This window comes from Musa acuminata, chromosome BXJ1-11 (assembly GCF_036884655.1).
Source record: "Musa acuminata AAA Group cultivar baxijiao chromosome BXJ1-11, Cavendish_Baxijiao_AAA, whole genome shotgun sequence".
Taxonomy (NCBI): domain Eukaryota; kingdom Viridiplantae; phylum Streptophyta; class Magnoliopsida; order Zingiberales; family Musaceae; genus Musa; species Musa acuminata.
Genome location: NC_088337.1, coordinates 17,360,820 through 17,376,618, shown reverse-complemented (window position 1 = coordinate 17,376,618; position 15,799 = coordinate 17,360,820). Strand labels below are relative to the sequence as shown.

General features: G+C 39.2%; 1 pseudogene; it reads right to left on the bottom strand.

The window, feature by feature from the left end:
• Positions 1-1,650: 1,650 nt before the first annotated feature.
• On the bottom strand, positions 1,651-5,221 carry LOC135596430 (protein DETOXIFICATION 42-like; annotated as a pseudogene).
• Positions 5,222-15,799: the final 10,578 nt, after the last annotated feature.

The window sequence follows — 15,799 nt, the reverse complement described above, 5'->3', positions numbered from 1 at the left end:
ATTATAATTATCAATATATACTGATGATCTTGAAGGTTAAACAAGAAAATCGAAGAAGATCATAATAAAAAAGATCAACAAATAATTATTTCTTGAATGTCCTTAGGTAGGTTACTTCCCATGAATTCCATGATCTTATTTTTTTTTTTCCAACTTAATAAACAATACTATTTGATATTATCTTCATCACATTATGTGATAGGATATGAGAAGAGTGTAATGGTTATTTACAATCTCAAATGGGTGCTTATGACCAAGGTTCGCCGTACCGTACCGTACCGACGTTTCAACCCGGGCTCGGTACCGGTACGGTACGGTATACCGCTCGGTACACTCAGGTGTATCGAGCACTGTAGCAGTGCTACAGTGCTCCAGTGCACTGCTACAGTGCTCGGTACGGGCGGACCGGTACAGGGCGGTCCGCGTACCGCTAGCCTATCGGACCGGTACGTACCGCCCATACCGGGCGGTACAGTCCGGTACGACAAACCTTGCTTATGACTATCATTTTTTGTTTTTGCAGATAAGATTGTTTTGCGACAATAATTGCCTTCCTTGATATAATATTGTGATACAATGTGTTTGAAGTAGCACAATGATGGATTCAACAAAAACAAGCAAATAGTAGCTACGCAGTTGGGATATAAGCAAACAAGATTTTCTCCAAAGAAGCAATTAATTTAATTTTCGATATTATATTAATTTCAATAATCCAACATATTGTATGGTATCAATATAATGGATGGCATAAGTTGGTGTTTGGTTGGAAGCATAAGCATTGATTATTACATATTGTGGCCAATCATTCAAATGAAACTATAAGTTATGAGCGGCCATATTATAATATCATAGTTCGATTATATTAATTTAATTTAAAAATATTTATCTTAAAAAAAGCTAATTAAATTGGATTTCACAATATGTAGAAGCTACTTGTGCACCAATTAAATAGTCACATTGTTCGATTTGGTGAGCAATCAACACTAAATGGAAATTAGGATGCACTCAAATCTCAATTAAGAAATCTTATAAAGTCTAATCGATGAAGTTATAGTTTGATGAGAAATGCAAATCCTAAATGAAAAGGAACAAAAACTTAAATAAAGAACATCAACAGAATTCATTAGGTGAAATTTGACATGTCAGATTTAGATATTAGAGGCCAATTGAGTTAGTTTATAAAGACTAGATATATACCATTAACATGAGCTCAAACATTTTTATTCCAATGGCTTATACTCATCAAATGAATGAACCACTCTTCCCATCGGGTCAGGTCATGACATGCAATGGAGTCATTATCCAAGAGAAATACAAAGATAAATTGTTCATGAACATATTGTGGGACAAAATATGGTACAAGAACATAATAAAAAAGTTTGTAGAGAACGAAATATAGCCGAGTTCATAGAGAACGAAATGATCATGGTTATGATGTTCTTATCATTAAGATGGTTGTGAGGATGATCATAACCTGTAATAATACTAGTGTAGCCCTTCATCTTAGATACATAAAGGGTCATGATCCTAAAAACCTTTAATTATATATATATATATATATATATATATACACACACACACACATGAAACAATTGTCTTAAAAAAAATGAAAACAAAATGAAAATCTTGTAAAGGTAGGGTGGCCATAAATCATTTCCTTGGGAAAGCCCAGGGTCCCCTTGAAGCTGCCATCCTAGAGAGAGTAAGAAGCATAAAACTAGATCAGCCTGTGCACAAAGGTAGGATTTCTTGTGCCAAAAAGAAATACGAGAGAGACTAGAAGTACAGTTGAATAAGGGTAAATATGTATCATATAATCAGGGCTTAGGCTAACATCCAATTGAGTAAGCAAATGAAATTGTCTTTTTTTTTTTCTTTTGCAAGGACGAGAGATGAAGATGGAAGTTTCTATTTGTATTATAACTGTATGACATAATCGTGAATACTTTCTTCATACCTCCAAACACTGGCATATGTCCTCATGCTCATATAGACTGTTAGTGCAATCCAGATTCCAGTGAATCCATGATGGGAGGTATAAAAGGCATGGAATGCTGACCAAGGTGAAATCACAATTTAGATAAGCCAAGAATTAAGCTAGAAAAAAAGGGAATTTACATCACTAGAAGATGAGTGAATAAAGAAACTTGCCATGGAGTATGCAGAGTATGCATAATCTGAAGATCCAAAGTTGATGCCATCAAACACAAAAGGCCAGGGAATTGATTGTTTGTGTGCCAGCAACAAACTGTGCCACAAAGACGATTGCAATTGTTCTTTACCGATTTGATGTGGAAGAAAATATAGAACATATTGGATTTTATTTATGTAGTTAAAAGATTTATATAAAAATTGTAATCGGATGCATAATTTAGTTTTTCTTTTTGCACAAACTGGGAGGGTTTTGTGGATTAGTTTCTGCACATTCATGTCCTTGGTGAATATTTCAGATCCAAATTGAACTCCAACTCCAAGCAAGATTGTGAGTCCCATCCCCAATAGAATGCTAAACTGCAATATATGCATTTTAGTTGTTATGAATTATGACTGAAGAGATACAATGTTTTAGTCTTGTATCAGGATTCTTGGCACCTGCAATATCCTAGCTGTAGCAGCAACAACCTTGGCATGATCTCCTTCAGCAAATGATGTGGCAAGTATTGCCTGCAAAAGATCACATTTGGTTGATTCTGAAAGTAAATAAGCTAAAATGTTGAATTATTTGAAAACAATTTAAGAGAAAAAATTATCAAACAAGTTGCTAGTCAATACTAATTAATGAAGATTGAACTATTATTCTTTAGGGGAAACAAAAAATCAAACAAGATGCCGATTCAATACTAGTTTATGAGGATTGAACCACTAGCATGTAGAATTATGAGGATACCTACCTGACCAGCAACAGCTAGTCCATCGGCAAGAAGAGATGTCGCCAGCCAAATCTGCAAGGATACCTGAAAAGCCCCCATAGAAGTTGGTCCATGACGTGCCGCCAATGATGCTGCTAGTGTGACACAGAATGTTACAGCTATTACCCGTGCCAACAATAGAACCCCTGAGCTCCAAAAGTAAGAGAATGGCCTATTTGATCAGAGGATTCAAAATACACACTTCATCTAATTGCAACTTCAGTACAAGAAAGCAAAATTTGAATTGCTTCAATCAATGACACCAAATCGCATGTTCTAGGAAGGACTTACCACATCCAAGAAATCGGCTAAATTTCGGCGATTTCAAACTTGGTGGCACGATATTTACTTTCAGCACTAAGCTACATAGCAGTGCCAGTGTTATAAGATACCTACAAGGAGAAAGACATGAGCATGCTTGTTCACATGAGCAGACACTGGAATGCTTTAGAACAAGAAAGGGTCTAAAGAAAGTGCAATTTAGAACTCACTGAGATATAACATGAGCAATAGCTGCACCACCGACACCCATGTGGAAAACAAACATTAGAATTGGATCCAAGATGATGTTGGTGACATCTCCTGCCAGTACAATGCCAAGAACAGGAGTAAACTGGATTCAAATTATGTGATCAAAACTCATGTTTGTTTAGCAAGTATGAGATGAATGTGCAGCTCTGTTAGATTCAGAGCTTACACTCTCTCTGTCCACAATATTAAGGCAGTAATCATTGTATGGTGTTCAAGTTTTGCTGACTTAGAAGTGTAAGATTATGCTGTGCAGATTGCAGGATTGGCTCACCAGTTGAATATAGAGGAGTTTTAGTGTCCTTAAATCCTCGAAAAACCCCTTGCATAGCTAAAGACAGGAGAACAGCTGGTGCACCATGAGATCTCAATTTCAAGTACCTCAATGCTGGTGCAAGCATGGAAGAGCCCTGTTTCAAGAAAACTATAAGCTCAGGAGCAATTTATGATACCTTATGAATCACTCATGTTCAAACAACTTCACTGTTCACTGCAAATGTTACAGATTGAAAACATGGAAATTGTATTTTCAAGTAGTTTGATTTAAGATACATTCATCATTCTATCTGCAAATTGGTGTAAGCAGCAAAACATTGAATCTGCAACAAATTAAACCTTACTGTAAATCAAGCTTATATATACTTACAGATTTTACACCCATAATTCTTAACACCAATTTTGCAGCAAAGATGAGACCGATAGCCTGAAGAAGGCCAAGTACTCCACCAACAATCAATGCCGATGAAACTCAAGGAATGTGTTCACGCTTGCTGCCGAATCTTGTACTAATTGTTCGACCTGTCTTCTCAGGATCTGAAAGTGGTCAATGATAAAGTACAAAAATCAAGATTATTTATCATAGAAGATGGAAAAAAAATTGTAAACACAAAAGATAATTAAGGTGTACTAAATTATCAGAAATTGATACCATCACGAGGAGGAAGCTCTTTGGTTTCAGCATTGGCAGCACATGCATTTTCCAAATCTTCACCTTTCACTTCTTCAACACTTGCATTCATGATTGCATTCTCTTCTGCTGCAAAGGATGTTGTGACACTCACAAGGGGGTAGATACAAATCTTTGAAACTTGGTTGAAAATGGCAATAGAAACCTCTACAGCTGCGATCTCCACTGAACCTGCATTTGATTGACAAATCAAAGATTAAAAAGGATGTGAAGAAAAATTTTAAGACAAAAAAACATTGGAGACAATATTTTTCAAACTATATATCAATACAAATTGGGAAAGAAAAAATTGTATATTATTGAAAGAAGCATTGGTTTTTGTTTATGATCATGTAAGACATCTCAAGATCCCACTCTTCGAGCATCTACACCTATATAGAAGCAGTTAAGACATGATCTTGAAACTCCATTGTCAAAGAGGGTCTCATCGATCAATCTTGTGAGAACAACACCAACCGACGAGCACAATCTACAAGCCAACGATGCTTCATCCTATTAATCAAAAGGAGGACAGGGAAAAGAACATCAATGAGCAAACCTAGTCTGCCAATGAAAGCTGTATCAACGAGAGAAGCAAGTGGATCAGCTGCCAAAGCCAGTGCTGCAGGGACTGCAACCTGTAAGATCTCCTGCCCCAGCTGATCAAGCCCGAAGACATTCCTGGCGAAGAGCAAAGGATTAAATTGCAGTGAAGATGATGGCAAGAAGGGAGAAGCTCTTCCTACCTGACATTCAAGAAGAAAAGATGGAGGCTAGTCTTCCAGGGTTTACACAGCAAAGCAACCTCATTATGATCATCTGTAGGACGGCAGTCCATTACTGCAAGCCTTCCTGCCATGATCAAAGCCCCATTCGTTAGGAAGAAGGACTCAAGACTGCCATCAAACCTAGCTCTAAAGGATGCATACAACACAAAGGACTCTTCAAGGTAGACGAAGACTGCAACCTTTCCATTTGTAGGCAGAGCAAGTTTTATTGCATGGACCGGGTCAAAATTAACCGTGATGGAGCTTGGGAACACAACTTGAACGGTGGTATTGCTTTTGTTGCCATAGTACTGCTGCTGCTTGTATTATTTTGCGATGCAGATATCTCTTTTCCTATATATTGTGAAACTACTACTGTTTTGAAAGGATTATAATCTACCATTTAAGAGTAGATTCAGCAGGTTCACATCGAAGAAATTGATTCTCCTCGCTGATCACAAACATATTGAGGTATTCCAGGCCCCCCACTGTCGTCTTCTACTTTAGGGAGGGAGGTGTTTGAGAACTAGCTTGCTAAGAACTCTAAATCCGTTTATATTTGAAGAGAGAATATTTATCTTCTCTCAATCAGTAATTTTTTTCTTTGTTGGAAAAATTATATGCCATGGACACCGATCGAGTGTTGGGATTTGATGGAGACAAGTTCTTTAAGTCTTTCCAACTTTCATGATTTCTTTTTGTTTTAGTCACACCGCAGCAGTGTACGTAGGAATGCTGAACTGGACGCAATGTGAATTGGATTGCTTCATAATGGGAAATACAGGTGCATGAATTCGAGATAGCACAGACGATGCTCAGACAACAAAAGCTTTGGATACAAATCAATACACTTTGCGAGCTCCGAACTGTCTGTCGTTTGGCATGCCATTGGAAGAAGGATATTTATATTAGTGTGTAATGATGCAGTTCCTACGTAATTTACGCGTGCAAATGAGTGTAATTTTTTTTTATAATGTGTTTTATTGGGGGAAAATACCATTGATATCTTTATCAGACATGACTATGATCCATATATACGGAGATATCCAAAGTGAAAAATATAGTTGTTAACTATACAAAGATCAAAGTTGGGAGAAGCTTCCTCAGGATCAAGTCGGTACTAAGAGAGAGAGAGAGGGTGAATTAGTGTTTTTCTTATAACTACGTTGATCATAAAAATTTGTATGATAAAACCGTATCGAAAAGACGTTTAAGCTTAAAGATGTTCATAGGAGAGTGATGAAGATGTAAATAAATAACAAAGAAGAAAAGACATACCAATTTTATAGTGGTTCGGTCATCGTAACCTACGTCCACTTTTGATTCCTCCTCCGTTGAGACTACCGACGTCCACTAATGATCTTCCTTTAATGGATGAAGACCAACTACTCTCTTATAACTCCTTTCTCCTTTTGACAGACTCACGAGAGAACCTTTACACTACTTTTTTACAAAGTTTCCCAAACACTCTCCCTTAGAATAGTCTCTAAACTTTAGGATGAGGGGCTCTACACTTTACAAGGGTTTATAACTCTAGAATTACAAAGTTTTGTTCTACTTTCTTGCTCTCTTAAGTAGGAAAGATTGGGGTATTTATAGACCCCCAAATGACTTTAAAAATTAGAGGCAAAATTCAAATCCTTGAGATTTCGGGTATTGACGGTACCACCGTCTATGTTAGGCAGTACCACCGCTTGTACCACTGACACTAGGCGGTACCACTAACACTGGGTGGTATCACTGCCCGACACTAGGCGATATCATCACCTAATACTACGCGGTACCACCACCTAACATAGTTTCGGAGATTGTGTCTTGGAGACTAAGCCGTCGACGGTTCCACCGCTTGGACTAGTGGTGCCATGGCCTGACCCAACTTTTGGGTCATTGAATGAGCCTTTCTCTTAGCCCAAAATAGCCCCATCTTAGGCCCAATGGGCCCCTAATTGAGTTGACCTAATTAATTGGAACTCTAAATTAATTCGATTTAGACAAATTATTACAAAGCACGAATCATATGTTGTCTAGCATGTCATTAGTTCTTATGGCACTTCGTCCGATCCTTCGGCATATCATCCTCTCTTTCGACATATTGCGTAATTAGCATATTTATTTCTTGCTGCTAGTCATAGGTGCCTTGTAAGCCAATCACGTGAGTGATGACATGTGTGACTTGACACGCAGTCTTTTTGCTTATTATATTATGACATTTATCACTTTATATTGCTTGTTGCATATGTGTATATATATATATATTATAATGTTCTTAGATTTGTGCAATGGGAATCATATCGTATTGAGATCACGATAATGAGATGGATTCGCCTTTGAATGCAGATCCTAAATAATCCTGGTCATAGGTTACTCAAGAGGGATATCGAGATAACCGAACAGATTAGTGTGTTGTATACCCATTAATATTATGGATGCAACTGGTCTCATAGCTAGTTGTGTGGGGATACTATGGATACAATACAGGTACTCATTGGGGAATGAGTTTACTGATTGATTTGCTTACGGAATGCTGAATGGTTGATGATGCCTTATTGTTAGATAGCGATTCCGTAGTCCTAGTGGTGTATCTGGTCCTTAGACTTGAGACACTAAGGATGTCCTGTATGAGTGCTCCACTATTTGATACTAGACTTATAGGTTTGGATGTCCCAGATCTAACACAGCTGGTCATCAAGAGTGGTAGTCAACCTTACGAGAGCTATTGAGTGTCGATAGAGGATCATCCACTCTCAGGTGTTGAATCTCGTATTTTGATAATGAAACTACTTGATATATGTTTATGATTTAATCTGCGTTTTAAGTGACGCAAGATGCTTCGATCAGGATGAGACAATTAAAGCAGGAAAATCATGTTGTGCCGAAGGAACATGTCAGAAGATTGGACGTCGGGCCGGTGGATCGGTCGACGTATCGGCAGAAGGCTTCAGGCCGTGGACTCGGGCATCGGGCCAAGAAGAGCGGGTATTGTGCCAAGGATATCGGAGTTGCGGAGTCAACTAGCCGATTGGGCAATAGGCTGCAGGAAAGGACGATGCGCCGAAGAATCGGACGAAGCGTCGAGGGACCAATGACATGCCGGACAACTTGGTTAATTGCTTAGGATTAATTGTCTCGATCGAAGTTTTTGTTTTAAGTGTGTAGGATTAACTACGATGGAAGAAAGACATGCAACAGGAGTTGCGCCGGAGTCAAGATAATGATCACGTTGGGAGTTCGAGAGTTCGACGGAAGTTCGGACTGTCGTCGGAGGTTCTGAGGGAACAAATCCGAGAAGTCCATGAGCTTGCCAAAGAAGCTCGTCGGAACTCGCCAAGTGGATCGTCGCAAGTCCAGGAGTTTGCCGGAAGTCCGTAGGAGCATCACCGAGGGTTCATCGGATGATCGACGGAAGTTCGCCGGAAGCTCGCCAGAAGAAGCGATTGACGTACCGGAGCAAGTTGCAGTAAATGTCTTAGGAAATAATCGTAGTTAACACAATGATTAAGTTAGAAATGGGAGGTGATCCCATTAACTTAATCTTGGGGCAATCAGGCCCTTGAAAGACCCAAATTGGACCGAATGAATCAACCCATTCGGACCTGAAATAGTGCTAGGAGGCAGCACCGCCAGGGTAGGAGGTAGCACCGCCCAGGAGGCAGTCTCCTAGGGAGACTGGGCGGTGCAACCGCCCCAGCCAGGAGGTGCAACCGCTTGGGCTCAATCTCCAAGCGAGACTGGGCGGTGCAACCTCTCCTAACAGGAGGTAGCACTGCTTGAGCTCGGTCTTCGAGCTCTAGCAGGCGGTGCAACCGCCCTAGTCAGGAGGTGCAACCGCCTGAGCTCGGTCTTCGAGCTCTGGCAGAGAGGTGCAACCGCCCTTGACAGAGGTGGCACCGCCCAGAGGCTCAGTCTTCGAGCTCTGCCAGGCGGTGCAACCACCCCAGTCAGGAGGTGCAACCGTCTGATCCCAGAATTCCGGGAATTGACAGTTTTGAGCTCCAAATTTGAACTGGGTTGGGGCCTATAAATACCTCACCCTTCAGCACTGAAAGGTAGCAACTAACACTCAAAATCTTGACATCTTTCTGTGATTCTTAGTGCTCTTGATCCTAACAATTGGTATCAGAGCGGGGTATTTCTCATTTCGGATTTACACCCGAGAGAAATGGCTCTTCAAGAGGGCTTATCGGTTGTTTGTCCACCGTTGTTTAACGGATTGGACTACACTTATTGGAAAACTCGAATAAGAGTTTTCTTGATTTCTTTGAATCTGGATTTATGGAATATCATTGAAAACGGTTTTCAACTTCCCTCTAAATCGATGAACAAATGGTCGGATTTGGAGAAGAAGTATTTTTCTTTAAACGCAAAGGCTATGAATGCCTTATTTTGCGCTTTGGACAAAAATGAGTTCAATCGGATTTCTACGTGCGAAACGGCTTTTGACATTTGGCGAACACTTGAAATCACGCACGAGGGAACTAGTAGAGTCAAAGACTCGAAAGTTAACATTTTATTGCATGATTTTGTGCTTTTTCGAATGCAACCAAGCGAGACTATAGGCGACATGTACACCCGTTTCACGCATGTCGTCAATAGTTTAAGAGCTCTTGGAAAATGTTTTTCGGATTTTGAACTCGTAAATAAGATTTTGCGTTCTCTTTCTAAGAAGTGAGATCCAAAAGTAACTACAATACAAGAAGATAAAAACCTAAACAACTTACCACTTGAAGAACTAATTGGTTCATTGATGACATATGAAATGATGCACAATGCACAAGATAAACAAAATCACCTTCCAAAGAACAGGAAGGATTTGGAACTCCGGACAAATGAATACCACTTGAGCGATGACTCAAGTGATGAGGACAATGATGAACTTGAACTTCGAACACTAAATCTTAATAAGTTTATTAAATAAAAATCTAAAATAAATAATAAACTTGAACGAAGGAAGAGACCAAAGAAGAAGAACACAAAGTGGGATGAATCGAGCTCCTCCGAAGACGAGGAGAAAATCAACAAAGGCGAGGTGGTAAACTACGCCTTAACCACTTTCAATGATGAGGTAATCGAAATCCCCCTAATTTATTTTGAAATTACTTGATGCTTTCATGATGTATTTTCTTTTTTAGTTTAGAATTAATGTTTTAAAAAATATATATATATTATGATCATGCTAGTAATTTCGAAAATGATAATATTGCATATTTTATGATAAACAAACGAAATGATTTTGATTGAAAATATGAAATCATGGTTAAGAAGTAATAATGTGTGTCATGTTGATGTCCATTGTTATTTCTCGATTTTGAGTATATTAAATCATGTTTAATTTGAAGTTATGAGTATATATTTTTGAAATTATGTATGATGATTCTTGATAATTATGGATTATCGATTTTCATTTGCCATAAATGAAAAGGGGAGAAATATATGAATTGATGCTATAAATACTATGCTATGATTATCCCATGCTTGCAAGAGATATATGAATTGATATGATTGCCATATTTGCAATACTTATACGAATTGATGCTATGATTGCCAAATTTGCATTATGCCATGTTTGCATCATGCGTTAAGATATCAAGAACTTGTATCGCAATTTTACGCATTGATATCTTACCATGTGATGAAATGCTACAATTGATGAACACTTGAAATGTAATCCTCTATCTTATTGATTTTTCAATAAATCTATGCTTGTCATATATGAATTTATTGAATGTAATTTTGAGGATAATTTCAGATTTGACAAATGCTTGATTCGTATTTACGACATAAGATACACTTTAAATATGAATCATGCTTCAATCATGTTAAATGCTTCAATCATTTTCTATCTCTAGAGTTCTCGATTTTGATGAAATACAAGTGATAAATTCATTTATGATATCTTGTAAATCACTTGAATTATGAATGAGTTTTTTATGATGTGTTAAAAGAATCACTTAAAAAGAAAATGCTTTTCCCATCTTATCGAGATTAATGATTATGATATTGTGTGAATCTCGAAATTGATTTTGATGAAATAGTAATAACGTTATTCATGTTATGAATCTTAAAAATGATAATATGCTTCATGTGATAATATGAATACATGAAACATTTATGATATGATACAATTCCGTGTATTCATAAAATATTTATCTCATCATCCAATAACTCTTCTTGATATTCCTTATGAGATGAAATGAAATAATGCATGAAATACAAATGAGGAGTTAATGATCATGCATAATAGGATGTAATGAATTCTGACATTTAGATACCATCGTTTGAATATCTATGATCATGTTGCCAAAATGATATATCATGAATGCTTGAATATCATGTTTGATATGCTCATGATGATGATTGATTTTTCGGTATCGTGCATAACAAAAAGTGAAATGTAATGTTAATGAATTTGTGCATTGAAACTATAATGATGCACAAATAAGAATGATTACTTACCTTTGTCATGATTTAGAAATTGATGTAAAGGGTTTTTCCCTTCTTTTTGATAATGACAAAGGGGGAGATAGATTGCTAGCACAATTCAAGAAAAAGGTAAAAAAAAATTACACTTCTCAAAAGAGAAGAAATTGCTATCTTGAACATCACCGATAATTGCTAGCTTGAAATGTCAAGAAAATGTAAAAACTTGTTTACCTTCTTGCACATCTAAAGAGAAGATGCAAATGTAACACTTGCCAAATTGTTTGCTTGCCTCATGTAAAACATTATCTCTTGCTAGTTTGGCATTTTGCTAGCTTGCACTTTGCAAAGAAAGCAAAAATGACACTTCTCAAAAGAGAAGAAAGAGCTTGTTATCTTGAACATCACAAGCTTGCCAAACAAAAATTGCAAAAGTGCTATCTTGCCTATCTCAAGAAGCAAAACTTGCAACTTGCACATTGCAATAGGAAGCAAGAATCATAAGCTTACACAAGAAAGCTATCTTGCATTTGCTAGCTTGTATGTAGTCAAACTTGCATATCGTAAAATTTGCTAGCTTTTAGTATAAAGAGAAACAAATAGTTGCTATCTCAAGAAAATTAAACATGCTAAACTTACACCTTGCAATGGAAGCAAAATTGCAAGCTCAAACATTGCAAAGGAAGCAAAAATTTGCTAGCTTGCAACTTGCATATTTCATGAAGCAAGAGTTGTCTTCTTTAACATCTCTAAATTGCTAGCTTGCATGTTCTAAAAGTGCTATCTTGTATGCTGTAAAACCTGTATATCTAAAACTTGATAGCTTGAATGTTCTAAGCATTATGTAACACATTGCTAAATTTTCTGGCTTCAAAACTGCATGATGATAAAACTTGATATTATGTTTTTCATGCAATGAGTTGAACCAATATCACAAACAGTTGATTGTGGTACTTCTCCTTTTTGTTGATGACAAAGGGGGAGAAGTATGTTGATGACATGACATGTTATGCATAAGTTCATGATGACGTGTTGCAAGTATTCATGATGAATATTGCAATAACTCGAATTCAGTTTGAATTCAAGGTTCTATCAATATGGCATATTGATAGGGGGAGTTTGTTTAAACTCCGGGAGTTAAGTTTAACTCCATCATCAAGTGGTTGTCATCATAAAAAAGGGGGAGATTGTTGAATCTCGTATTTTGATGATGAAACTACTTGATATATGTTTATGATTTAATCTGCGTTTTAAGTGACGCAGGATGCTTCGATCAGGATGAGACAATTAAAGCAAGAAAATCATGTTGTGCCGAAGGAACATGTCAGAAGATTAGACGTCGGGCCGGTGGATCGGTCGACGTATCGACAGAAGGCTTCGGGCCATGGACTCGGGCATCGGGCCAAGAAGAGCGAGTATTGTGCCAAGGATATCGGAGTTGCGGAGTCAACTGACCTATTGGGCAATAGGCTGTAGGAAAAGATGATGCACCGAAGAATCGGACGAAGCGTCGAGGGACCAATGACATGCCGGACAACTTGGTTAATTGCTTAGGATTAATTGTCTCGATCGAAGTTTTTGTTTTAAGTGTGCAGGATTAACTACGATGGAAGAAAGACATGCAATAGGAGTTGCGCTGGAGTCAAGACAATAATCACGTTGGGAGTTCGAGAGTTCGACGGAAGTTCGGACTGTCGTCGGAGGTTCTGAGGGAACAAATCCGAGAAGTCCATGAGCTTGCTAAAGAAGCTCGTCGGAACTCGCCAAGTGGATCGTTGCAAGTCCAGGAGTTTGCCGGAAGTCCGCAGGAGCATCACCGAGGGTTCATCGGATGATCGACGGAAGTTCGCCGGAAGTTCGCCGGAAGAAGCGATTGACGTACCGGAGCAAGTTGCAGTAAATATCTTAGGAAATAATCGTAGTTAGCACAATGATTAAGTTAGAAATGGGAGGTGATCCCATTAACTTAATCTTAGGGCAATCGGGCCCCTGAAAGACCCAAATTGGGCCGAATGAATCAACCCATTCGGACCTGAAATAGTGCTAGGAGGTAGCACCGCCAGGGTAGGAGGTAGCACCGCCCAGGAGGCAGTCTCCCAGGGAGACTGGGCGGTGCAACCGCCCCAGCCAGGAGGTGCAACTGCCTGGGCTCAGTCTCCAAGCGAGACTGGGCGGTGCAACCTCTCCTGATAGGAGGTAGCACCGCCTGAGCTCGGTCTTCGAGCTCTGGCAGGCGGTGCAACCGCCCCAGTCAGGAGGTGCAACCGCCTGAGCTCGGTCTTCGAGCTCTGGCAGAGAGGTGCAACCGCCCCTGACAAAGGTGGCACCGCCTAGAGGCTCAGTCTTCGAGCTCTGCCAGGCGGTGCAACCGCCCTAGTTAGGAGGTGCAACCGCTTGATCCCGGAATTCCGGGAATTGACAGTTTCGAGCTCCAAATTTGAACTGGGTTGGGGCCTATAAATACCCCACCCATTCAGCACTGAAAGGTAGCAACTAACACTCGAAATCTGGACATCTTTTTGTGATTCTTAGTGCTCTTGATCCTAACATCAGGGTCATGAAAGAAATATCCCATGTGTTCTTGCTCAGACAAATCCTTGGCCAAGGTTATTCGGATTGAGAGAGAAAGAGTTCTCCGGGAGAATTCGATTAGAGCAAGACTCAAGTAGAAATCGTATGGGTCTGAAAGCACCATACCTGGTATACGATCTCTGGGATATTACATGGATGAGGGACTATAATGCTTGTCATAAGTGCCTGATAGAACCCTTGCAGATTCTAAACTTGGGGTTGATCTCTTTAGGGGATCGGCCTCCTTGGAACTCTATAGGGGTTCCTCCCTCCAAGTTGCTGCTCAAAGACTGCAGAAAAGATTCATCTATTGCTTATGAAAAGAGAAGGAATACATGGCTATTTATAGGGCTTCTAAACCCTAACTCCTAATAAGACTCCTACTTAAGACTCTTACTTCAACCAACTCCTAATAGGACTCCTACTCAAGACTCCTATTCCCTTACAACTCCTAATTCTTCTCTAACAAAAAACCTCCTGTATGAATGTCCCTCTCAATTAGGACTCTCCTAGCTAGAGTCCTAATAGAATGTCCCTCTCAATTAGGACTCTCTTAGCTAGAGTCTTAACAGTTTTACATGAATATCCCTCTCAATTAGGACTCTTCAAGCTAGAGTCCTAACAGATGCCCTCTTCAAATCAGCCTTGTCCTCTAGGCTGATGATTCATGAATTTTGGAAATTTGATCTTCATGTCGTCATAGTTCTCCCAAGTGGCATCTTCTTTTGGTAGGTTCGCCCACTGTATTAGCACTTCATTAGTGGGGGGTCGTCGTCGTCGAGTCATGATCCGTCGATCAATAATGGCACTTGCCTGGGTCTGGAGTTCTCTTTGGGTAGTCATATTTGGTAGATGGCATTAGGCTGTCTCCAAGCACGTATTTAAAACTTCTGTCTGGCTGTTGGTTTGTGGGTGATATGTCGTACTCTTTTTCAATTTAGTACCCTGCATATGGAATAACTTTGTCCAAAATCTGCTCTTGAAGATACAAGTAGAATTTGTCACAAGCACAATGCGTCCCTTATAGCATAATTCTTTTGAGTCCCGATTGTAATGAGCCACGGAGCTTGGTGCTTCCTCCAATTTTTTTTTTCTTACTAGTCTCCGAATCTTTCTGCCATTCCATCTTAATATCCTCAAGGAAGTCGCTGGTTGGAAGTAAAACGACCGAAAATTCAGCTTGCTCAAGTAGCTGCGAAAGCGCATCTACAACAATATTCTCTTTCCACATTTTGTAAGTTATTTCATAATCAAATCTAAGAAGTTTTGTTACCCATTTTTTCTGCTCGGGGGAAGATATCTTCTACTCCAAGAGATATTTAGGCTTTTATGGTCGGTCTTGATTTGAAAGTATCGCCTGATCAAGTACAATCTCCACCTCGTTGCTGCGCGCACAATGGCGAGCATCTCCTTATCATATGTTGACTTATTTTGATAGGAGGGAGATAATGCCTTGCTAGTGTATGCGAGTGGTCGACCATCTTGCATGAGAATGGCTCCAATTCTGACTCCAGATGTGTCGGCCTCAATAATGAAGTGTCGGTTGAAATTTGGTAGTGTTAGCACCGGCTCGTCGTCATGGCTGCCTTAAGTTTGTCGAAGGTAGTGGAGGCTCTGTCCAACCATTGAAAGACATCTTTTTCCAGTAAGGATGTAAGTGG